The following is a 25,701-nucleotide window of genomic DNA, read 5'->3' as shown; positions in this document are numbered from 1 at the left end:
ATTATTTTATAATATTTTTATCATTTGGTTATGTTTGGCTTATGATTTTCTTTTTTTTTTAGTTTTACATTTTAATAATTTAAATATTTTTTTGTGAATTGTTTTTGAATTTCTGATATCTTCATTTTTATTACTTGGTTCTGTGATTCTGTCTATATTTTCCGCAAATATCATACAACATGAGTAAATGAGTAAATAAATACAACAAATGTTATATAATTTAAATACTATGATAGTTTTATTATTAGTTTAGCTAGCCTAACTATATTTAGTTTCATTTTCTGTTTTATTTTTAAATAATTAAAAACAGTTTGGTTTTTATATGGCTTTTTTACCTTTTAAATATATCAATAGTTATTAATAATTTGACTTTTTAAACACATCAGCTGTAGTCCAGATATTTCCTCCACAAACATCTCCATCATGTATAATATTAGCAAAACAAAAGGCATTACAAAAAAAAAGAAAGAAAAAAAAACTGAATGTTACCCTTTAGTTAATTTTAGTTCATCACATGATCTGTTAAAACCAAATTTCTTGACTTTTTTGATTCACATGCTGGAGTTATACATGTGTTTTTCCACTGTAGTTTATGCAAACTTATATTTTTTTATGTTCATTTTTAAATTTATACACATCTTTTTATTTTCATCAAAGGGCTTAGATTAACCAAGAGGCGACACTCAATAGAACGTTCCATTGCAACATCAGCTCTCAGCAACAGCCCCACGATTCCACCATTTTGGAGTGATTTTTTTCGGACGACCATTGGATCTAAAAAAAAAAAAAATATATATATATATATATATATATATATATATATATATATATATATATATATATATATATATATATATATATATAATTTTTTATTTTTTTTGGATGTGAATGTGCGTGTGTGCGTGTTGTTATTAAAAATCATGGAGTCCATACAAACTACCAGATAATGTAGTTTTTGTTGTGTATACTCATTTTTGCTTCACCCTAATTTCGGTACAACAAAAAACATGTAATTAAGTTATTTTGTTTACCTTATATGTGATATGTGTAACAGATATTTTATATATCAGATAAAAAAAAAAACTTAGTCTTGTCAACATTCTGGAAATTATCTGTTTTCATTGAGTTGTTGTTTTAAAATGTTACTTTCTCTTGAGAATCTCGCCGGAAATAGTAGGGCATCCAGATACTTCTTGCATACTGTTTTTCAAATTCTGGTTTTTAGCATATATAGCTATATAGTATGGAAGTATGTGATTTCGCACGCAGCTACAGACTAGAAAGCTACAGATACTACAGGATGTGAAATGATATATATGTTTTGTTTTTGTTTTTCTCTATAAGAAAGCTGGTCAGAGGCAAGTAGAGTTCAGGCCTGTCGGGGCAGGGCTGGTGAAAGTGCCCAGGTGGAAGATGAACAAACAGCCTGTCAAGGTCAATCACGTCCAGCCATGTGAAGACCTCCAGCTCTGTCAGTCTCGGCTCCCAGCAGGAGACTCTCAGTAGCCCAGACCCGTGAACGGATGGAGCTGGAGGAGAAACCAGCTCTCCTGACAGACAACAACAGAGATGCTGGTATTTCCAAAAGCTTTCCACGAGTGTTTTAGTATGATCTGAACATATTTAGTCGATTTCAGCCAATTCTGCCACAATAAAAGATAATGCTGCTCTTGACTAAACAGATTTCTCATATAAATCTGTCTTGGCTTAGATTCATGCTGCACCAAAAGGTTAAATGCCTGCAGATGGAATCGTGGAATCCAGTCATAAACATGGAATTAACTGTACAACGTGCAATGTTAAGGATTAAAGCATTTACATTTACATTGAATCATTTTTTTAGCGATTTCCCCCAAGTGATATTTAACAGAGCTGGGGAAATTTCAGACCATTTGCTATAATATTTACCTCTTCTGGAGAAAGTTTTTCTTTTAATTTTGCTGGAATAAAGCAATTTTTAAAGACATTTTTAAGCTGAATATTTTTTAGCCCATTACACCATACTCCCCCTTGACAAAAAAGACACAATTTAAAAGACTTGTATTGTTGCTTCCGAAAGAGTGAAAATAGGAATTTTCACATAATTTTATTATAAATATTCTATCCTTTTTCAACAACTCATCCAGAAATATTTAGTATTTGTTTTTTGGGTTTGTTTCTGTGACTTATTTCCCTAAAATATACTAACCATGCAGGGCAACATGGTGGCTTAGTAGTTAGCACTATCACCTCACAGCAAGAAGGTCGCTGGTTCGAGTCCCAGCTGGGCCAGTTGGCATTTCTGTTTGGAGTTTGCATGTTCTCCCATGTTTGCATGGGTTTCCGCCGGTAGCTCCGGTTTTCCCCCACAGTCCAAAGACATGCGGTAGGTGAATTGTCTAAACTAAATGGGCCGAAGTGTATGAGTGTGTGTGTGATTGCGAGAGTGTATGGGTGTTTCCGAATACTGTGTTGTGGCTAGAAGGGCATCTGCTGCGTAAAATATATGACAGAATAGTTGGTGGTTCATTCCGCTGTGGCAACCCCTGATAAATAAGGGACTAAGCCGAAGGAGAATGAATGTATGAATGAATGAATGAATGAATGAATGAATGTTGAATGAAATACATGCAGTAAATATATGTAAATATTAGAGGTGTGAACCTACACTGGTCTCACGGTCAGTTTGTCTATGATTATTATGTTATCGATTCAGTTTAATTTGATATCTCAGTGCATTACGGTGCATTGATGATGCATCCTGTACACAAATTTTTATTTTACTTTACAGCACATTTATATATTTATATAAATATAATCCATGATAAAGGCAGTGGAGAAAACTCACTCTGCAGACACTTGCTAGTGTCAGTGAAATACTGTCCAGCAAACGTGCACACAGCGAACTGTGCACAGTTTCTGCACTTTTAAGTAGTGGGAATGTTTTAATTACTCATGCTAGCCTCCCTTGTCATAGTAAGAGTATAGTATAGTAAGAGATAAATTACATCAGTACGTAATATCCAATTATGATCTACTACTAAACCGATACCGAATTGTCTACATCTGCATCGCGGTACACAAAAGAAACAATACATTTTGACACCCCAATATACTGTACAGTTAAAGTCAGAATTATTAGCCCCCTTGTTCATTTTTAATTTATTTTTTCATATTTCCCAAATGATGAGAGCAAGAAAATTCTCACAGTATGTCTGATAATATTTTTTCTTTTGGAGAAAGTCTTATTTGTTTTGTTTTTTCGGCTAGAATAAAAGCAGTTATTCATTTTTTAAAAGCCATTTTAAAGTCAAAATTATTAGCCCCTTTGAGATATATTTTTTCGATAATCTACAGAACAAACCATAGTTATACAATAACTTGCCTAATTACCCTAGCCTGCCTAGTTAACCTAGTTAAGCCTTTAAATGTCACTTTAAGCTGTATATAATTGTCTTGAAAAATATCTAGTCAAATATTAGTTACTGTCATCATAGCAAAGATAAAATAAATCAGTTATTAGAGACGAATTATTAAAACTATTATGTTTAGAAATGTGTTGAAAAAAATCTGTTCTCCGCTAAACAGAAATTGGGAAAAAATAAACAGGGGGTCTAATAATTCAGGGGGGTTAATAATTTTGACCAACTGTATTCATAGACCAATTCACACCATATTTTTACCTACTCTAGTTTTGATTGTCTTAACCGGCAGCACTTGTTTGATACTTCTACAAACTGGTTAAAAGTGCAGGCTGACCAGTGTAAGACAGTATGAATACTGCTACTTTGTACATTTTACCATGCCATTAGGTGGTTTGCTGAGGACTTTATTACAATATTAACAATTATTACAATATGAACAATATATTACAAAAATGGTATAGTTTATATCTGTAAACTTTGTAGTTTGTGTAATCTCTTATGAGTGTGTTATTTGCCTTTTAAAGCTGTGCTTGAATAGCCATTACTTTTATCATTCTTTGATTTGCTTATACATTTCAGTTTCCTTATATCAATTTGTACCCTTTTTTAATTACTGTGTGATTCACGTTTTGCAATTTGACATGCAGGTCATTAAATTAAAAAAAGGAAAGATCCTGTATGACACCTTAACACGTGTAGCTTCACAATGGCATTGCTCAGTATAAAACTACCTATATGGAGGTTTTAACTTATCAAACATATCCATCGTGATCTAAACAAGACTAATAATGCTTATCGGCCTAATAGAGTCTTCAGATGTCATTTTATTTTTTTTTTCAAATGAAGGTCATATCTAGTTAGAGGAGTGGTTTAGTTGTTCTTCTCTCTCTCTCTCTCTCTCTCTCTCTCTCTCTTGCTGTGTCTCTTTTTCTCTCGCTCTCTGTATCTAGAGGGAAATGTAATTACTTTTGGGATCAAGAAAATAGCAAAAAAAAAATGTGGCTGCACTGCAGGCTATCTGTGAGATTAGTCGTTTTACAGGAGATGTGTTCTGTAATTAGTTTGCTTCTCCGCGCTACAATATTGAATAACCTACTTTAAACGATTATAGTTGATAGCAATAAGGATCCATAACGTGGATAAAAATAGTTCTGCCATTTACAAGTTGTGCAGAATCGTGCAAAGAGTTGTTTTCAGGAGAACAATCTTAGTAGATTAATAATCATCATACATAACTTCATATTGCTTAATTGCCATATCATATCATGAAAACTATGTTTTTTTTTTGTTTTTTTTTTATTAAATCATAAAATCATTAAAAGTTAAATTAACATCAAGACTATCGTAACTGAATCAGATTTTATCATTTAGGAAATTCATTAACACCAGTTTAGGTCACAATTCGTGCTATTAAATATTGGCTTATTACCTGCCTGTTATAAATATTATTATTTACATGATAATATACAGCATGATAATATATTATTATTATTATTATTATTATTATTATTATTATTATTATTATTATTATTTTAAAATATAAATTCTATTTTTTGACATTTTAGTTTTAGTCAATTATTGATTATTAGGGATTTTGTCAATTATTGATCATTGAAAAACTAACCTAACTGTAAAGATAAGTTTAATAAATAACAATTTGTACATGTTTGTTTTAATGTTTGCAATAATAATAATAATAATAATAATAATAATAATTTATTATTATTATTATTATTATTATTATCATTTATTTTGTATTTATGCTTTAATTTGTCTTTTTTAGCAAAGACATATATTGATTATTACTGATGATGTTTGAAAGGACCAAAAATAAAAAAAAAATCATAATATTACATGCCTTTACGGGTTTCCTTCCTCTGCTTTATAATGTTCCCCTTTATCTGCTGACCTGTTATGATGATATGTTATGAAAAGAGATGGTCACAATGACACTATGAGTGTGCGAGCGGCTGCATTTCACACAGAAATGCCACAATAGCTGCAATTATGAGACAAAAGTGTGACACGTGGCTTTTATATAATTAGAATCTATTATCAAACGCACATAAATGGCCTCAGTTTCCTCTTTACTGCCGCTCAACAATAGGTTCATCACAATTCTTTGGGGAGGAAAAAGAAGACATCATAATATGCAGGATATCAGATCTCACCTTACGCTGATCAGGAAACTGTGTCCATAATTGTCTTGCTTTCCGAAACTGCAGAGTATTTTGTCAAACCCAGAGACAGTTTAGTAGTCTTTTCATGCATGGCATTCACTTCGATGGACAGAAATATGGAAGTCAGTTTGAACAATTTAAATTGCAGCACTGTAACCAACCACTGTAAACAATGTTTTTCATAGGAAAATTGTAGTAACCATGTTTTTTTTGGTGGCACTGTAGATTTACTTACAGTTACCATGGTAAAACTACAATTTAATGGGCTTTTACCGTTTAACCATTTACACAGTTCCATTTAATACTTGTTTTTGTTTCCTCTTCTTGTCTTAAGTTATACCAAAGACTATTGAACAGTGGTATTTTTATCTGATCGGGCTGGTAGAACACATTTTGGTGCGTGAGCACAAATTCATCTGCCAACACAGCTGCTTGCGACAACAACATAACTTTTTGTTCGTTAAGGTAAACCACCACGCATTCAGGCAATCTATCTTTAAATTTCTTGTGTAAAATTTATTATTTTAACGAACTCAGTTGCCTTGCTAGCAGAATTGCTCTGCGGTTGAATTATCAATAAATGTCTGTAAATCGAACAATGCCATCCTGTCTATCACTTGTACAAGAAAAAATACAGAGAGAAGTGTGTGTGAGAAGTGTATGCAGATGAAAGCATACAAAAGCATGAACACATAGTCTGCAGCACAAGGGTGGTATTTATTTTGTGTCCTGTCGATGAAGTTACCATTAACAAACGTTCACCGCTGCTGCCCATCTCAAAGTTACGTTTACGGCTGAAACAGCAGTACAGACTTGGATTATTGCAAAACAAGATGGAGCTATAAAATATATATATATATATATATATATATATATATATATATATATATATATATATATATATATATATATATATATATATATATATATATATATATATATTATGTGATCACATGTTGATTGGTCAGTTTGAATGTCTCAGTATTTGGGCTTTAGGCATGGTCAAGAAAGATACAAAATAGGTGTAAAACTCTGCTCTGGCTCTTTTCCTGGCCTGTCTTTTCCTGCTCTGCTCCTCTTCTCCTCTGGAGTCTATCTTCTTTGACTCTACTGCAATCAAGCTAACTTCTGTTCTTGCTCTCTTTGTCTCTCCCTTCCCCTTTGTCTCTCCTTCTACCTCTGGTAACTTTAATTTTACATTTAAGCTGGGTACAATTTCTATCATATGTTTTATCATTTCATATTTTATTATTTTATACAGTTATTTGTAATTAATTCCGTTGTAACCATAGAGAATTATTCTCATTAAATCATATCATTTTCAAGTATTTGTGAATTCCTTTTGATTTAACATCAACACTTAATTGTTCCATATTGCAATACAATGCAATCACATAATATCAATAATGTGATTATAACTGCATATCGATGACGGTGTGAAATAGCCTAACGTTACTGTAACTGTAACGTCTGCAATTATATAAAATAAATGCAGCATATATGAACACATACAGACCCTTGCAGTCTCCGGCATATTACCAGGTACAGAAAAACTACACACAACATATTTAGTCCTTATTTGGGTTCAAAACCACACAACATATAGCCCACAGTCAGTGCAAACCTATCATCAATATCTTTAATCTTCACCAGCACATGTAGCCTCTGTTAGAAAGTAAAGCTGTCATTCCCGAGTTCATAACAGTCCAAAAGGCGATGATAATATTAAACATGGCACTTTGTTCATGTTTTAGGTTGCTGAAAGAATCATTTGCTCATTTGTTTTTCTGGCTTCTCCTTTGTTTTTGGTTTTTGCACTTCACTCTGACGTTTGTCTGTTTCTGAAAGGATCGGAGAAGCACTTCAATAATCACATGCACGTTATTATTATCAGCTCAAGAAGAACAGTATTTCAAACAGGGCCGGCCCACGGCATAGGCAGTATAGGCCAATGCTAAGGGCGCTGTACATCCAGGGGGGCGCCAGAAATGAGCGCGGTTAAGTTGGTTTTGTTTTCGGTATTTCTGACACGTTCAGTGATAGACGGCAATAACTCAAAAGCCTCTTACCCTAAAAAGATCTAAAGTGTGTTTCCTACCAAAAAGCTAAAGCTGGTTATGATTCATAGCTGTCTTTTTCTTTTTTTTTTCGCTCAACATTATGACCACTGCTCCATTTAAGCCCTTGCTAATATGCATTCAGCTGGGAGAGCTCGCGCCGAGGTCTTAGTAAGGGACCGTCGGAAAAGTGCTTCTTTTTTTTCTTTTTTTTTGGCTCCGTCCTGTTTGTTTATTTTAAACCACTAATTTTCTCTTAAATGAGCACAAACTGTTACTAAAGTAGTCGAATGCTTCATTATAGATCTGTGCATTCTTACATTAACACCTCTGGTATCAAGCAAATCACAATGAGAGATTCACTAGCTGCTTTTCACTAAATAACTATAGTAACTTTAATCAATATGCAAATACAATTAAAAGTGAAGTAGATTTTATAGCTTTATTTAATTTCTGTATAGGCCATCGATTTTAATAGGCTAAACCTTTCATTTTATTGTCAATATTTTCGAATGTTTGCTATGTATTCTATAATTTGAAGCTATTTGTTGTCCCATATTTCAATAAATAGCAATAAATAGCTATAGTGCTATCTGTTAGTTTTGACGTCAGCTAATGTTATGGAAAGACATAGATGTTATGGAAAATAGTAATAGTAATGTAACTACCCCCATCATTCCTTCCTCAAGGAAATGCGTGAATATTAAATCTATTCAGCATTAATGTTAATTGCATTGGCATATTTATCTGATGTTTTCCCAGCTTGTAGTAGTCGATCAAAAAACTATTTGGTTTCTTATGACTATACAGTGGAATTTACTGCAATGTGACGAGGCGCCACCTGAAATCTTGCCTAGGGTGCCAAATTGCTTAGGGCCGGGCCTAATTTCAAATGTAGATACAATCGCGAGCTCTTTGGAGACGGTGAAACCACTTACACTTTTAGATAGAAAAAGTGGAACGGTATGGTTTGCTTTTGGTACCTTATGACAGTGGAAACGGCCATAAAACCGTTCCGTATCATACCACTCAGTGGCAACAGGCCATAAAATGTCACTAAAATGCAGTATTTAGACCTCGAATGAGGGGAATTGCAAAAAAATTTTCACATTTTCAGAAAATAGAACCACCTCTTTCAATAGGCTGGCTACAGGCCTGACCATATATATTGTAACCATATATGCAACCTGTTTAAAATTCAATGTATTGAAAGCAATAGTTTTCATTTCATTAAAACAAGACACAATCATTCAATATATTACTTTGCTATTCAGTAATACATGCATGAAAGGGCTAGTTTGGGGCTAGTTTCATCATGCCTCTCGACACATTGCATGTGCGGTCATTGTGCAGAACATTTGTCTTGAAAATGCTTTGTCCAATTACCAATCAATTTTCCAAATGTTCCCCGGGGCAGAACATTTCATAACAGATTCCTGTAGCCAGAGGACATCTCCACACTCAGGCCTCTCTCTTCCTCTCTCTCTCTCTATAGTATGCGTGTTTTTCTTTGAACAATAAACAACACAATTTTCAAACCAATTTTCCCCCTCCTGAAACAATTCGTGTCTAATGGAGCAAGACAGGAAACAGTTCCTTCACTCTTCTTGAAATATCGAAGAAAAGAAAAGGAAAAAAAAATCAAAGAAAGTTGTCTCCGTGCTGCAGAATACAGCGCAAGCTTGATAGAAAACAATAGAACAATCTCTTGACTGGAGACGCGACTCGGGCTCTGATTGTTTCTTCGCCGTGCCTGCTATTGTTTTCCTGGAAAGCCCGGCACGCGCTCTGACACAAACAAATTCAAATTCACATGCTTAGTTTGCGCGATTTACCGTTTTGACAGCCGATCATCGTGTGGTTTATTTGTACACAACCTCACACGGAGAATAAAACTAGCGTGTGCCTTTTCTGGAGACACTGGAGAAAAAAAAAAGAAAGCTTTTGTGTTCCTCGCAGAGGTGTAGCGACAGCAATGAAAGAAAGAGAACGAAATGTCCTGTGATTGAAAAGCACTTCAAATGTGCATTTCATTTACATCTGCTCTGATTGTGTTTAGGTTCTTGCTGCTGTTCTCTTCCTCTTTACAAGATCTAAGTGATCTGCACTGCAGGGCTCCTGCTAGGTTTCCCTGCTAGCGCTTTGCTTTGGCTCTAATAGGAGCACAAGAATGACGGCTTTGCTACGTATCTTGGTTTTGAAGCTTTTGTTACAGCAGGGTGGGAAACTAAACTGAAGAAATGCATTATTTCTTCAAACGCTGCTCTAGTGAGCAAGTTGTTGCTGTGTCTTTAAAGTCCGTGTGGAATCAAAATGTAGAGTTTATTTTGCTAGCACACATTTTTCCATACCAAACAATTCTAGATCTATTCAGTAACTGTTTTATTTTTTATTTTTTGTTGCGTTTTGGATTCTATAATCATCAGATCCAAAGTCAGGGTGGGTTCGAGTGATTTGAAAGACCCACCCCTCTACTGAAAAGTCCAGAATTTGGCCTTTACATATGCCTGTTTGTTCCATTTTTGACTGCTAGCCATCATAAATTGAGAAACTTACCAATTGAAGAAGGCTTTAAGGCAGATTAAATTTTAATTTTTCAAGTTTCAAAATTCTGACTGAGAAAAGTTGAATGAGGTGGCCAGTCTTTTCCTGCCAGGTTTCCCTGCTAGCACTTTGCTTTATCTCTAATAGGAGTACAAAAATGACGGCTTTGCTATGTATCTTGGTTTTAAAGTTTTTGTTACAGCAGGTTGGGAAACTAAACTGAATAAATGCATTATTTCTTCAAGCGCTGCTCCAGTGAGCTAGTTGTTGCTGTGTCTTTAAAGTCCGTGTGGAATCAAAATGTAGTGTTTATTGTTCTAGCGCATATTGTTTTTTCTTTAGGCGAAAAGTATTTGTCTGTGCAAGTTAATCCACTGAAAAATTTGGTTGTTTTGGTAGTCTTCAATCAAAATGAAATTGCTTCAGCATTTAGACTAGTCACTGTCTGTTGACAGTTAGGATAAGTCCCAATAAGTTTTTTTTGCCCTTGTGTCCAAGTCATTTGATTTTGAGTATCAACCGATACTGAAACCTGATCCGATACTTCTACAGCAGGGGTGCCCAAACTTGGTCCTTGAGGGTCGGTGTCCTGCATATTTTAGTTCCAACCCCGATTAAACACACCTGAACCAGCTAATCAAGCTCTTTTTAGGTATACTAAAACTTCCAGGCGTGTTGAAGGAAGTTTTAGTTAAACTATGCAGGACACCGGCCTTCCAGGACTGAGTTTGGACACCCCTGTTTTACAGTATAATGCATATATAAAAAAAGTATAAATCAACAGAAACAGATCCAGGATCTTTCTTTTTTTCTTTCTTTTTTCTTTTTTTTTTTTTTTTTGCTTTTGGAGCAATTTTAGTGCAACAGTAAATTAAAAAAAAATAATATAAAAACAAAGAGCACTTCAACCTAACACAGTTTGCTATGGCAGTGTTGTTGTTATCAACTTTATAATACCTCCAGACCGCAGACATACTCACGCTTTCCGCTTCAAGCTGCTTCCGTGTTCTACTTTGCTGGCATTTAACCAACATCGTCTCTGCAACAAAGTGATGTCATGCAGCATGCTCAGTGTTTCAGTGTGAAGTCAAGAAAGAGGTCCTATTCTTTATTGCATTACTATAGATGTAAAAAAATAATAATTAATATATATATATTTATATATTCAAGTCCTGTTTAGGAAGTAACGTTAGATTCAGATCGAGTCTGAAACCCCGTGGTCGGTCCCTATTTCCAATCACGTGATCAGATCTGAACATATACAGTACATACAATACAATATTTTTAACCACATGTTTTTTAAATTGGGTTTAAACAATACAATCATATTAATAATCATAACATTGGATGACGTCAAATACAATAATAAACAAGGAAATAAATTAAAGTAAAATAAAGCAAACAATATATAAATAAAATTATATATATATATATATATATATATATATATATATATATATATATATATATATATATATATATATATATATATATATATATAATTAAATAATATTTACAAAGTCCTTCTAAAATGTAAAAGTTTTTACACTTTTTTTACTATAAACATTTTGTAATGTATTAATTAAACAATTTAAGTCAGAAGAAAATTTGGGTAATGATGAAGAAAATTTACATTCAAAACACTTTAACATGGGCATTCGACAAAAAGATGATTAATCGATTCAATACTTACAAGTATCAAAGAACACAATTTGAATTAGGATTACCAAATTTAGATACTTGTAAAATGAGCCTATTTAAACAGAAAGTGGAGAATTCTTTTAAAATAAATTTACAAACGTAGAAAATACCTGTAAAAATATAAATCCCACACTAAACATGTTAAACAGCACAAATAGCTGACCTGTCAGCAGCACATCTATGGCAAACTGCTTCAAACTATACGTGTTAACTATATCTTATGAGTAATTTAGCGTAAAGCATGACTCATATTTAAATTAGATCATTGACTTTCCCCTCATCATCTCATTCTGTGTCCTCAGATGCACTCCTAACAAACTATTGTAGAATATATCAATATAAACAGTATTGCCTCATGCCAAATTGTAAATTATATATATTCCCGTTTGCATTCCGCTGTTACATTGCTAGCACCAGGAACTGTGAGTTATAGACCTCCCAAAACCACAGAGCTCCTGGTGGAGGTGAACGGCCCCATTTATCCTGCTGTTTCCCCCGCAATACAAGGTTACTCTAATAGATTCCCTCCCTGACTCAACGTACACACAATTATACTGATGCTGTAACAGTTCACTCCCTTCTCATAACTCCAGGACAGACTCATTGCTTCCAGAGGACAGGTGCTATACTGACAATGACATTCTAGGTGTGGAAGAAACTTTCTAAAAGCTATTAAAAAAAATAATAATAATAATAATGCACACACACACACACACACACACACACACACACACACACACACACACACACACATTGTGAGCTGAAAAGAGTCAAACCATAAGGCATAAACTGCCAAACATAATATATACATGTATATATTTATTGATGAATTAGTCACCAATTTTTAAAGTCCATTATATTATATTATATTATATTATATTATATTATATTATATTATATTATATTATATTATATTATATTATATTATATTATATTATATTATATTGTTTTATTTTATTTTATATTATATTTAATGATGTCAAACAATTAATTCAAAATAAAAGTTCATGTTTACAAAATATATTTGTGCGTAATGTGTATATTTTTGTATACACTACCGGTCAAAAGTGTGGGGTCAGTAGGATTTTTAAATGTATTAAAATAAGCTTCCCCTGCTCTCCAAGGCTGCATTTATTTCATCAAAAAAACAGCACACATTGTCAAATTGTGAAATGTTATTGCGCCATAAAATAACAAGTAGTTTATCATTTCATTTAATAATTTATTCCAGTGATTTTAAAGATGAATTTTCAGCCTTATTACAGGATCACATGATCCTTCATTACACCAGTCTTCAGTCACATGATCCTTCAGAAATCACTTTAATATTAATTAATACTTTTATTATTATTATTAAAGTTAATAGCAAGAAAAGCAATACTGACTGGAGTAATAATTTAATTTAAAACTGCATACAATAAGAAAGCAATTATTAAAAATGTTAAAAATATTTAACTATTTAATTAATGCCTTTTTATGAAAAATACCTGTAGAATAATTTTCTTTAAAAATAAAATAAAATAAAACATAAAAAAAACAGAACCCCAACTTTTGACCGGTAGTGTATATAAATCAATGCACAAGTATAGTGTATCAAAGGAGTATTAGTCCATAAGATATTATTTTTTATTTCACATATTAAGGTTTTAGGTTTAATACTCCGCAGAAATCTGCAGATTTTTACCAAAATTCTCAGCAGAAATAGCAGAAAATTGTTTGCAGATTCCGTCTGGCCCTACTTATCAGTCACTATACTGTCCTTTGGCTCATGTACCCAAGCATACTTCCTCTTTCTGCAACTCTTCTCTGCATACCAGAACTGAAAAGTTAAATGTCCTTCAATATATTTTACAGCTTCTACAAGCATCAAGCTCCTTGTGACTAGACTTCTTATTAGACAGAAGTCAAATCTGGAGCAAGTCCCCTGCACTATATTTCTTTTTATTTTGCTATTTCCCTCTTGTCAGCAGTTCCTTCTAAGAAGTGTAAAACACAGTAAGAAAGAAGTATGCTTGGTTAATATATGGTATCATACAAAAGAGAAAGAGATTGATTCTGTTGTTATTCTTAACATTTTTCTAATAAAAAATAAAGACACAAAAGTAATAAAACATAAATTCCATTTTTCCCACAGAACCAATAAAACCAACTTTTTGTTATTTTTTAACTTCAAATTATCAATCATTTTCTTTTAATAGAAACCCCAATCCAAATCTGTATTTTTATTTTTTACTAGGACCAATGTAAGCAATCATCTAGAACCGCAACCACCTACAATATATTGTCCAATGAAATTTGAACTGGAAAAAAACTGCTTTTTAGAGCAACGATGTTTCTAAACAGGTCATTCTCTGTGTCTATATGGGCATTTTTCAGTTGCCTAATAATTTGAGTCCAGCAGTCTGGCCCGTCGCATTTCAGGAAAGTGTGTTTATATCTGCCAGCACTATAGAGAGCGGTTCTTTCTTCTGTGTGTCTAGACTTTAGAAAGGATGGAGAACACTTTTCGCCAGTGCTTTCATGCGGCGCTGTATAGTGGAGGTAATTGCTTTGATACAGTTCCACGTGTGGGATTTCTTGTACATTTGAACGACACCGTGCGCAGATCTCTGTGTCAATAGCCTGAAAGTCTATTCATGTTGAAAATGAAGCCAGCGGAGAGGAATAGAAGAGAAAGAGAGAGAATTTCTGTCACAAATCTCATCTGTTTGACAGCTGTCATCACTCACCTTTTTTTTTTTTTTGCTGGGGAAAAAAGAGCGGTTTAATTCTGCGGATAGATGGAGAAAATGGTATTGAATAACCCCCTTGGTCAAATATTTCTCTTTTTTTTTCCAGGATTTCAGGCAGTGTGATAAATTAGGTGCCCCCTGGATCAATACCTGCTTCTTTCTTCATAGCTCAAGATGAGATTTGTCAAAATAGGAACTAAAGGAAAGTCTATTGAGTTCAGTGTCTGAGGTACGAGCGTAATTTTTTCGAAAAATACAAGGCGGAGGGATGATCTACGTGGATCTGTTGTGCATGATGCTCACTAGTTGAAGTTTTTGGCCTTTTTTGGTGTTATATGAAGTGTGATGTTTAATTTTCTAACTATAGTTCTGTATATTGCATTTTTTGTTTTGGTACTATTTGATAATATAGACCCCTAAATGTGACCTTTAAAGTGGGCCTATAATGCCCTTTTTTACAAGATGTGAAATAAGTCGCTGATGTCCCCAGAGTGTGTATGTAAAGTTTTAGCCTAAAATGCCCCACTAATAATTTTTTATAACTCTTTGACGCTGTCCCTTTTACTCTTTGATCCAAATTGTACCATTTTGGTGACTGTCGCTTTAAATTCAAATGAGATTGTGCTCCCAGCCCAGGTACAGTGTGAAAACTCTAACAGCAGACGGCTGCTTCTCACTCAGAGCTGTTTATGCTAAAAACAGGGAGATATGGTCACTAATGTCTGTGGATTTCCCCCTCTGATGACACACACAAAGAGTGAATGTTAATCAAAGTGTTTCTGCAGACTATTTTTATGAATTGTGATTATAAAAAGATCATTTATTTTTAAAATTGAAAGTTGGTTATATTCAGACACTTTTGCCACACGACTGTGTTTAAACCTCTTATAAAAGGGATTTTTGCATAGTAGATCCTCTTTAAGAAAATTATTTAGCTTCTGTTCAGTTAGAAAACATTCATTTATTCATTTTCCTTCGCCTTTTCCCTTTTATTAATCAGGGGTCACCACAGTGGAATAGTTCGCCAACTTATCCAGCATATGTTTTACACAGCGGATACCCTTCCAGCTGCAATTCATCACTGGGAAACACCCATACACACTCATTCACACACATACACCACGGCCAATTTAGTTTATTCAATTCACCTATAGCGCATGTCTGTGGACTATGGGGGCACCCAGAGGAAACCCACGCAAACATGGGGAGAAGATGCAAACTCCAAACAGAAATGCCAACTGACCCAGCCGGGACCCTTGCTGTGAGGCAACAGTGCTAACCACTTAGCCACCGTGCCACCCACTTAGAAAATTATTTAATTTATTTTAACGCTCCTGCATTTAAACAATGAAGCTGCCAATGGCTGTGAATAGAAGAACTTATTGATAATTAATGCTATTTTCATACATATATATATATATATATATATATATATATATATATATATATATATATTATGCTCTTATTTTTATATTTATTTAGCTTTTTTACCTTATTTGCCTGTTTTTGTTTTATTTATACTGTTTATTGAGTTTAGCTTTAGTTTTATTCATTTGATTTATTCTGCTTTATTTATTTATTTCACTTTTAGTTTATTTATTATAAAATTATCTTGTATTTTCTTGAATTTCTTATACATTTTTCATTTGTTTTTAATTTTTAGCTTTTTATTCAAGTTTACTGTATTCTATTTAATTTTATATCGCATGGTTGTTTTTACATGAATTAATTGTTTCTACTTAATATTATTTTGCTGTGTTTTACTTGATTTAATTTTAATGGCTGTTAATAGAAAAACTTAATGACGGTTAAAGGGGCAGTAGGTGAGCATCTTTAGAAACATGTTTTGTTGTGCTGGTTAAGTCTCTTCACATTCCAATGGTGATGATTAAAGTAAATGATCTTAATGTAAATATGTATTTTTATATTCTGGCAGAAGAATAAAAATATGTTCATCCAATTATATTACTAACAATTCCCATAATTCTGATAATTTGTCCGTGCAAGTGCACCGCATTTACAACACGTGCACATGAGAGAGAGAGAGAGAGAGCAGCAAAAACAAATGCTGAATCAAAACTTTTTAAAATTCTGTATCAATATTGTAAATACTTTTGCACTCTGGATGCAAAACCAAAAAGGATGAAACCATGGCTGAAGTGTTTCTTTTAGACAGGTATACTGTTATGTTTTAAAACTAATTTAGTCGAGCTTATGTAGATTGTGTTATGATTGGATTATATTAAGGGTGTCACGATTTCGATTTTTAATCGAAATCGATCGAATTTTATGCTCAACTTCAATTATCGAATCAAAAAATAGAATTGTCGATGCTGCCACGCCCCCATGTCACGTTAGCTTGGCTTGCCAAGCGGGAAAAAACATGCTTGTTGAAGTGCTTGTTAAACTGCAGACGGAGGAGACCAGTCGACAGAGCTTAAATCCTCTCCTCTTTCAAAGAAGTCGCCGGTGTGGAAGTATTTCGGATTTCCAGTTAGTTATGTTGACAACGTTCGTGTTGTCGACAAAAAAAACACAGTTTGCAAGCTCTGCTATCTAAGTATTACGGTTGGGATGATAGAAGATGGGTGCATCGCGATCCTCCGCCCCACACCCGTTGCAAATCCGCTCGCGAAAAATACACACTCAGGCCCTGTTTACACTAATATGTCTTTGTTTTTAAATGGCATTTTAGAACGACAACGATCCACATCCACACTGGCGTGTAGCATTTCTGAGCAGCCGTCCTTTCTCTCTACCGCTGAAAACGCACATCACGTGACCACACACACTCATTCACACACAGACACAGACGCACACACATTGTCATGCGCTCAAGACAGCGAGTCAAGGCAGTCAGCGGATCAGTAGACTGCTTCCATCTTTTACTTTCACACAAGTACTTAGTAATTAAAGCGAACACCACAGATACTATTGGCAGGTTCCTGTTGGTTGTGCACCTTTTTTACAGACGCCATTATAACGACACAGATCACTGCCTATTCACGAGTCCCGCAGAAAAAAGTGATTGACAGGTGGTAATTATGTGTGTATCTTGCCTTTATTCATTTACTGTATGATTTGTTTATGGGTAAAACAAAGACCATGCAAGTCAGGTAGTTTAAACGGTAGGCTACAAATAATGAATTCGTTATTAATTAATTAATTAATTAATTATTCATAATTGAAAATCGAATCGTGACTTTAGAATCAAAAATGTAATCGAATCGAGGATTTGGAGGATCGTGACACCCTTAGATTATATGCACAGAAGTGTTGTTCAGCAACTGAAATTATCTGGCGATAGATTGATGTGACTGTTTTCAGTTTCATAAGGGACCTTTTACCGCATCGATAATGTTGATTTTTATTTAGTTTAACAACAAAACATCAGTAAATAGTGCTGTTCCGTCTAGCCTGCTTTACTTAGCTGAAGTTGGTTTTATATTGACATTGGTTCATTTTTGATTAATGACAACCTGTGACACGCTCCCTATATTGTTTGCCATGCTACTTTGAATGTTCGGTATGAAATAGCTTGTAAGTGTGGCTTAGAAATAAGTGTAATTCCTGCACGCCGTCAGCCAATCACTAAGCACACAGTAGTCGCTTTAGGACAAAACGTGTGAGAGAATGAGACTGATGAGTGAGTGATGACAAGTTTTGCTTGCTACACAATTGAAAACATGCTAGATATAATAGTATTTTTTTCGGAATTGTAGTATTATTATGTACTATAAAGTTTTCTAACTGGGGAATGACATGATCTAGTGCAGGGGTTCCCAAACTTTTTAGCTTGCGACCCCCAAAATAACAATGCTAGTGACTTGCGACCCCCAATATCCTCTGAGGTGGTTATATATACAGAAACCTTGCATGCAATAGCGCACACACACCAATAGACCCAAGTTTATTCTTCGTTTAATTTTTTAATGTATATCAGAGCTGTAAATGTGCCAGAAAGTTTATTCTGATGTTATAAAATCAATCTGCTGCATCTGACGCCATTGGTGTGTCTTTAAAATTATGTAATTACACCAGGGGTCACAATCCAATAGAACTAGTAACTATAAGCTACTGTAGTAACTATATAGTATATATTAACTATAAACAACAATTTTTCTCTTCAGTAGTTTATAGATAAAATATTGTAATTCTTATGGTTTAATATAAATAAATAGATTTTTGGAAATCACCAGGCGACCCCCCTTTATTGTCTCGCGACCCCTTGGGGGGTCCCGACCCCCACTTTGAGAACCACTGATCTAGTGGGTTGTCTGCTGACATCTGTAAGGTGCGTGCGTTTATGTTTCAGGAGGCGTGGCTTTGGACGGCAGGGAAGGGGACTGTGTTTAAAAGATATTTTGCTAACCAGTTAGCATTGTGGCAGATCCCTACTGCACCTTAAATGCCATTTTAATTTGTTTTTCTCTTTTTTTTTATTGTGCTCTTATTTTTTGAAAGTATTTTGCTTTAATTTTTTACTTAATTTGACTGTTGTTTTTTGTTTATTTATAGTGTCAATTTAGTTTTGTTTTAATTTATTCTGATTTATTTATATCACTTTTTGTATAATTGTTATAATGTTATCTTATATATTTTTTATTTTTTGATCAATAAAATTTTACTGCATTCTATTTAATTTTATATTACATGTCTGTTTTAGATTAATTAACTTTTTTTACTTTACTTTGATCAATATAACTGCGTTTTTCTTAAAGTAATACTTAACAAAATTAGACAATCTATATTTCAATTCAGCTTTTGTTAGCGTATTATTATTATTATTATTATTATTATTATTATTATTATTATTATTATTATCATTATTATGTTAGAGTATGTTGAAAGAACCGGAAAAAAATGGTGGCTCTGCGGTTAGCACTGTTGACTTACAGCAAAAAGGTTGCAGGTTCCAGTCGCGGCATTTCTGTGTAGAGTTTGCATGTTCTCCCTGTGTTGACGTGGGTTTCCTTCGCGTGCTTTGGTTTCCCCCACAGTCTAAATACATGCACTATACGTGAATTGAATAAACTGAATTGGCCGTAGTGTAGGAGTGTGTATGAATAGCTGGAGTAGCTGGAAGGGCATCAGCTGTGTAAAACATATGCTGGATAAGTTGGCGGTTCATTCCGCTGTGGCGACCCCTGATGAATAAAGGGACCAAGCTTAAGGAAAATGAATGAATGTTAAAAGAAGCATTTTTCACAAATAATGCAGTAGCAAAACCTCTCTAGGGCTCTCTATTTCTTTTACTTTTCAAAGCATTTTCTTATCGCTTCTTTCCCTATTTTCTCTTTCCTGCTGAGGTCATAGTTCATGTTTACAAAAAGCAACCCCATCTATGGCGTTCCAAGTATTTCATGAATTTACATTAGATGTCTTTTATTTTTTCTCTCTCTCTCTTTCTCTCTCTCTCTCTCTCTCTCTCTCTGTGCATGTTAATAGGAAAGTCTTAATTAAAATGTCAAGGTAGCGTGATGTGATGTCCCTCTCCCTCCACCGTCTCGCTGGCTTTGAAGCTCCCCAGAGGCCTATTAAGAGCTGGCCGGAGTGATTGAAGTTCAAAGGGCTGGAGCTGGAGATTGTGCTTCTCCTTCCGCGCGTCCCAACATCCTCTCTGCCTGACCTTTAGCAGACAGCCGTCCCGACTAATGCGCCTGCATATCTAATGAGAGGACAGTCTCGGCGAGCGCGATAACACTGCCTTTAAATGTTACATCCTCTCTGTCATTCCTCTCGCTCTTTTTTTTTTCTTTTATGTTGTGATTCTGATTGGCTGATGAATATTCTTGTTATTAATTCTCTCTCTTTTTTAAAATGCTTGATTTTGGTTGGCTGATCAACATTTTTATTTTTTAATGAAAAATGCTATGGGGCTGTTGAATGCTTGATTCTGATTGGCTGATGAGCATCCTTATTTTTATTTATGTTTTTAATGTTTGATTCTGATTGGCTGATGAACATTCATATTTTCAAATGAAAATTGTTACATTGCTGTTGGTGAAAGCTTGATTCTGATTGGCTGCTGAACATTCCTATTTTTAAATGGAAAATGCTAGAGTTCTGTTGATTGCTTGATTCTGATTGGCTGATGAACATTCTTAATTTTGTTATGCTTGATTCTGATTGGCTGATGAATATTTTTATTTTTAAATGAAAAATGTTACATTGCTGTTGTTAATTGCTTAAATCTGATTTGCTGATGAACATTCTTCTGTTCTGTTGAATGCTTGATTCTGATTTGCTGATAAATGCTCTTATTTGTAAAATTTTTTAGACCTGATTCTAATTGGCTGATGAATATTTTTGTTTTTTTTAATGGAAAAATGTTAGATTGCTGTTGTTGAATGCTTGATTCTGATTGGCTGATAAATATTCTTTTTTTTTTTTATGCTTGATTCTAATTGGCAGAGCATTGTGGGATAGATACTTAATTCTAATTGGCTTGTGCACCTTTTTATTAACAATTAAATCAGATTTTTGATGATTTTTTAAAATCCTTGATTGTGATTGGTTGATTATCATTCTATTTTTAAATGCTTAAGTTTAATTAGTTGTTGAACATTATTTAATTGCTTGATTCTGATCGGCTGATGAACATTCTTATTTCTAAACGAAAAATGTTACATTGCTGTTGCTGAATGCTTTGTTCTGATTGGCTGACGAACATTCCAAATATTTTAATTGTTTTTAATGCTTGGTTCTGATTGGCTGACAACCATTCTTATTTTTAAACGGAAAATGCTAGAGTTCTATTGAATGCTTGCTTCTGATTGGCTGTTGAACATTCTTATTTCTAATTAGGTTTGTAAAGCTTGATTCTGATTGGCTGTTGAACATTTTTATTTCTAATTATGTTTGTAATGCTTGATTCTGATTGGCTGATGAACATTCTTATTTTAAACGGAATATGCTAGAGTTCTGTTGAATGCTTGATTCTGATTGGCTGATAAATATTCTTATTTTTCATGCTTGATTCTGATTGGCTGATGAGCCTTATTATTGTTAAGTGACAAATGCTACAGGGTTGCTGAATGCTTGATTCTTGATTAACCTTATTTATTATTTATTAATTATTCATTCATTTAATAATGCATAATTCTGATTGGTTAACGAGCCTTTATTTTTTATTTATTTAATAATGCTTAATTCTGATTGTCTGATGAACATTGTTCATAATTAAAGGCTTAATTTTGATTGGCTTGTGAACATTTTTATTAATGTGTAAATCAGAATTTTTGATGATTTTTTAAAATGCTTGATTTTGATTGGTTGATGAACGTTTCCGTTTTTTTTAATTGCTTGATTCTGAATAGCTGATAAACATTATTATTATTTTAAATGCTTGATTCTGGTTAATTGCAGCTGGGAGGGCATCGGCTTTGTAAAACATATGCTGGAAAAGGTGGTGGTACATTCCACTGTGGCGACCACAGATTAATAAAGAGACTAAGCCGAAGGAAAATGAATCAATAAATGAAAACACTGTTTTTATTAGTATGTCTTTATCAAACAATTATTTAGTAAAATATGTTCCTAATTCATCACTTAATTTCTTTATTTTGCATTTTATTTTACATCACTTTGGTCTGCTTTTTTATTGTAATGTATTTTATAAAATTTGTATCTTTTAAAGTATTACTCAGTATTTAACTTTTTCATGTTATTTTATTAACACTTTATTTTTTTTTATTTACCTCACTATTTATTTTCCTGTATTTAATGTTCATTTGATATTCCTTTATTTTAATGATACATTACAGCATCCTTCGTACCTGACCTTTAGCAGACAGTCCTCCCAGCTAATGCGCTTGCATATCTAATGAGAGGGTCAGAGATGCTCTGACAGTGTGATAAGACTGTCTTTAAATGTTAGATCCCCTCTATCACTCGTCTCTCTGTTCTTTTGTCTCTCTGTGCAAGAGAAAGGTTAGTAGGAAGGACAGGGCACCGGCTGCTTTTCATAAATGGCTAGTTTTTTCTGTCAGATTCTAATGAGGCTTTCTCTTACACGTGTAATATAGTTTTGGCCTCATAAATCATGAGCTGTTGGAGGCATCAGTAATGTTTATGTGGCCATTAACAGTTGAGCTTGGAGTGATTGTTTGACGCCCTTGTCAGGATGGAGAGATGGTCAAGGTGGATCATTTTTTTTTCACAAGACCACAGTAATGGCTTCTCTAAGGGCAGGTTTTGACATGTTGGGCAGTGTCCAGTTCAGATAGCGGTTACTGGATACAGGGGATGTTTATTTTATTCTTTATTTTTTCCAAAGGATTCTTGCTGATTTCAATTATTTAAGTCTTACTGACTATATACTGCCTGTATATCCTATATCCAGGCCTACAAGTAACATTGTGCCATACCTCACCATGGCCAGTGACTTTCACAATTGTCTTTAATCTCAAAAACAATTTAGGCCTTAAAAGTCTTAGATTCACTGAAATATTGTCTTAAATCATTCTACAAGGATCTTAAATATTCTCTGTCCATATAAAGCTACCTACTCGGATCAACACCAATCCAATCACCAACAATTTATCTCAATAAAATGTTTAACAAAATGTCTATAACCAATATGGTTTAATTATCTTCATTACAATAAAATTTGTTTAAAGCAGTGGTGTCCAAACTCATCCTGGAGGGCCAGAGTCCTGCCAAGTTCCAACCAAGACACACCTGAGCTAGCTTATCAAGCTCTTACTAGGCTTACTAGGAAAATGCGTGCAGGTGTGTTGAGGCAAGTTGGAGCAAAAATCTGCAAGATACCGGTCCTCCAGGACTGAGTTTGGGCACCTCTGGTATAAAGGTTCTCAGTGTATTTATTGACCATATAGGATGAGGATACTGACCAGGGATTCATTTCCCAAATAACAACATAACTTGTGGCTTAACTACCATAGTACCATGCAAAATCCAAATTTTTATTATTTTTTTCACTAGCTTTGGAGATGTAACAGATTTCTGCTTGTAAATCACTTGTCACCTATAGCTTTTGTTATGAGCCACGGCTGCATTCAAAATGGCATAAATGATTTCGGGGTGCATTACAAAGCGAGTGCAATTGTCAATCTAAAGCTCAGTAACACTGAACTGTAAAAAAAAAAAAATAAAAAATAAAAACTTTGAAAGCAAATTACACATGAGAGAGATAACTTTAAGCTTTTTTTATCATTCAAAGTGGATGAACATTCTAAAGAAATAGGGCAAAGGGGCGATAACTCGGAAATAGAACACAACCAGCAATTATGCTGCTAACTACAGCTCTTGGAGTAGTTGCAACCTCACACATTTGCGACGCAGTTTGTGATTTTTCATTGGAAACAGCTTCTGACGACAAAGTTTGCAGCCTTAGTTGGCTTATTTGGATAGACTGTTGTGCATACAGTACATTAACTTTATTACAGTTTTTAAAAGTGTTGTTGTTGATGTTGTTGTTGTTGTTTTTTTTTTAAAGAGTTATGTTGAATAAAATGAATGTGTATAATGTTTGGGTCTATAGACGATTCCATTGTCCATGGCCAATAGACATAACGTTGCAAGCCTGCTCGCGAAAAATACACACTTAGGCCCTGTTTACACTAATACGCCCTAGTTTTAAAATGGCATTTTAGAACAAAAGCGATCCACATCCACACTGGCGTTTCATCTAGCATTTCTAAACAGCCCTCCATCCATACTTTTCTGCTGAAATTTATCAAGGATGTACTGCTGGATTTCATCTCACTATTGTTAGAGTGATATTTAATCATGTTGTCTCTATCTAACAATTCTTCTGTCTTTTGAATCAGGTAACGTGTCACCACGTCACTACACCGCTTCAAGCTTTCGATTTTTTAGTCATTTTAGCGGAAACCTCAGATACTGTCGGTTGGTTCCTGTTGGTTGTGCACATTTTTTACCAACCAAGTTTGTTGACTCCATTATAACGACACAGAGCACTCTGCCTATTCATGCCGAGTCCCACGGAAAAAAGTGATTGACGTGGTAATTTGTGTGTAACTTATCTTTATTTATTTATTAATAGCTCATTTCTAATTTCTTTTAACTAAATTAATTTATTTTTTGATGGAACACGTAAAAATCTGGACCAACAGGGCCAAGGCAAAAGATCCTTAGTGTTTAGCTCTGTTTAGGTCTAAAATGTAATCCATACTTGTCTTCAAAAGGTCTTAAAAAGTCTTAAATTTGACTTGAGGAAACTTGCAGAAAACCTGTTTTAACCATAATATATGTTTTTTTTTTTTTTTTTTTTGACTCTCTAAAAACTTGATTCTGATTGGTCAATTATTAAACTCTTAAATAAATAGGCAAGCCTGAAATCATTACCCTAAAAAGCATTATGGCTAATGCTAATCGTGCCTCTATTGCAGTATTCAGCGATGAAGAAAGCTGCTATATGATTGCGAGCAATTTTCTACAGGATTTTTAATACTAAGTAATACAGACATCATTATCTCACCATAGAAAGAAAATATCTGGTTAAACACAGACTTATCCAGCTACTTTCTGCAAGCTTTACATTTCATTAAAGAGCTTGTAAATCATTACAACTCAGATCAATGTTTTGTGTCTAATTGTTTAGTTTTGTGGCAAGTATGTACTAAGTGGCATAATGCCAACATCTAGTTGGTTGTTTGTCCAGAATAAAGCTCTTCACTTTTATTCAGTAGTCCTCTGCTTCGCATAAAGCATGTTGGCTTAATTCTGCATATTTTTTGCTGCTTGAAATTATTGAGTCTGATTGGCTGGAAGGTGTGCACTAAAACTATTCAATGCACAGCTAGTTTCCATCAGTTTGGATCACAGTTCAAATTAACTGTGCTTCTCTCAAACATTAATAGTAACCATAGAAAAGTTTAGGTTTAGAAGTTTAAGTTTTGAGTGTGGTATATCCATGTTATATATTTAATTGTATATCTTCTGTAAAGGATAAGAACACTAGTGAATATTTACACCACAAAACTAGCTGTTTATATAATCTTAAGACTAACATATCAATACTTACACCCCAAAAAACTTGATTTGAGATTTTAGGTGGACTTGAAGGAGTAAAAATGTGACTTGTGGCATTGAAAGC

General features: G+C 33.9%; 1 long non-coding RNA gene across 4 annotated transcripts in view; it reads left to right on the top strand.

Annotated features, from left to right (window-relative positions):
* LOC141379814 (uncharacterized) overlaps window positions 1–25,701 on the top strand; it is a 127,463-nt gene that overhangs the window by 85,836 nt on the left and 15,926 nt on the right. For 2 of the 4 annotated variants that reach the window (XR_015520066.1, XR_015520064.1), the window contains one exon: window positions 14,725–14,847. The exons of the other annotated variants lie outside the window; for them this stretch is intronic. This is a non-coding gene — a long non-coding RNA (uncharacterized LOC141379814). The remainder of the gene's footprint in view (window positions 1–14,724; window positions 14,848–25,701) is intronic. 4 annotated transcript variants of the gene reach the window in all.

This window comes from Danio rerio, chromosome 21 (assembly GCF_052040795.2).
Source record: "Danio rerio strain M-AB ecotype USA chromosome 21, GRCz13ab, whole genome shotgun sequence".
Lineage (NCBI taxonomy): Eukaryota > Metazoa > Chordata > Actinopteri > Cypriniformes > Danionidae > Danio > Danio rerio.
Note: the sequence above shows the minus strand (reverse complement) of the source record. Positions and strands in the feature narration are given on the sequence as shown.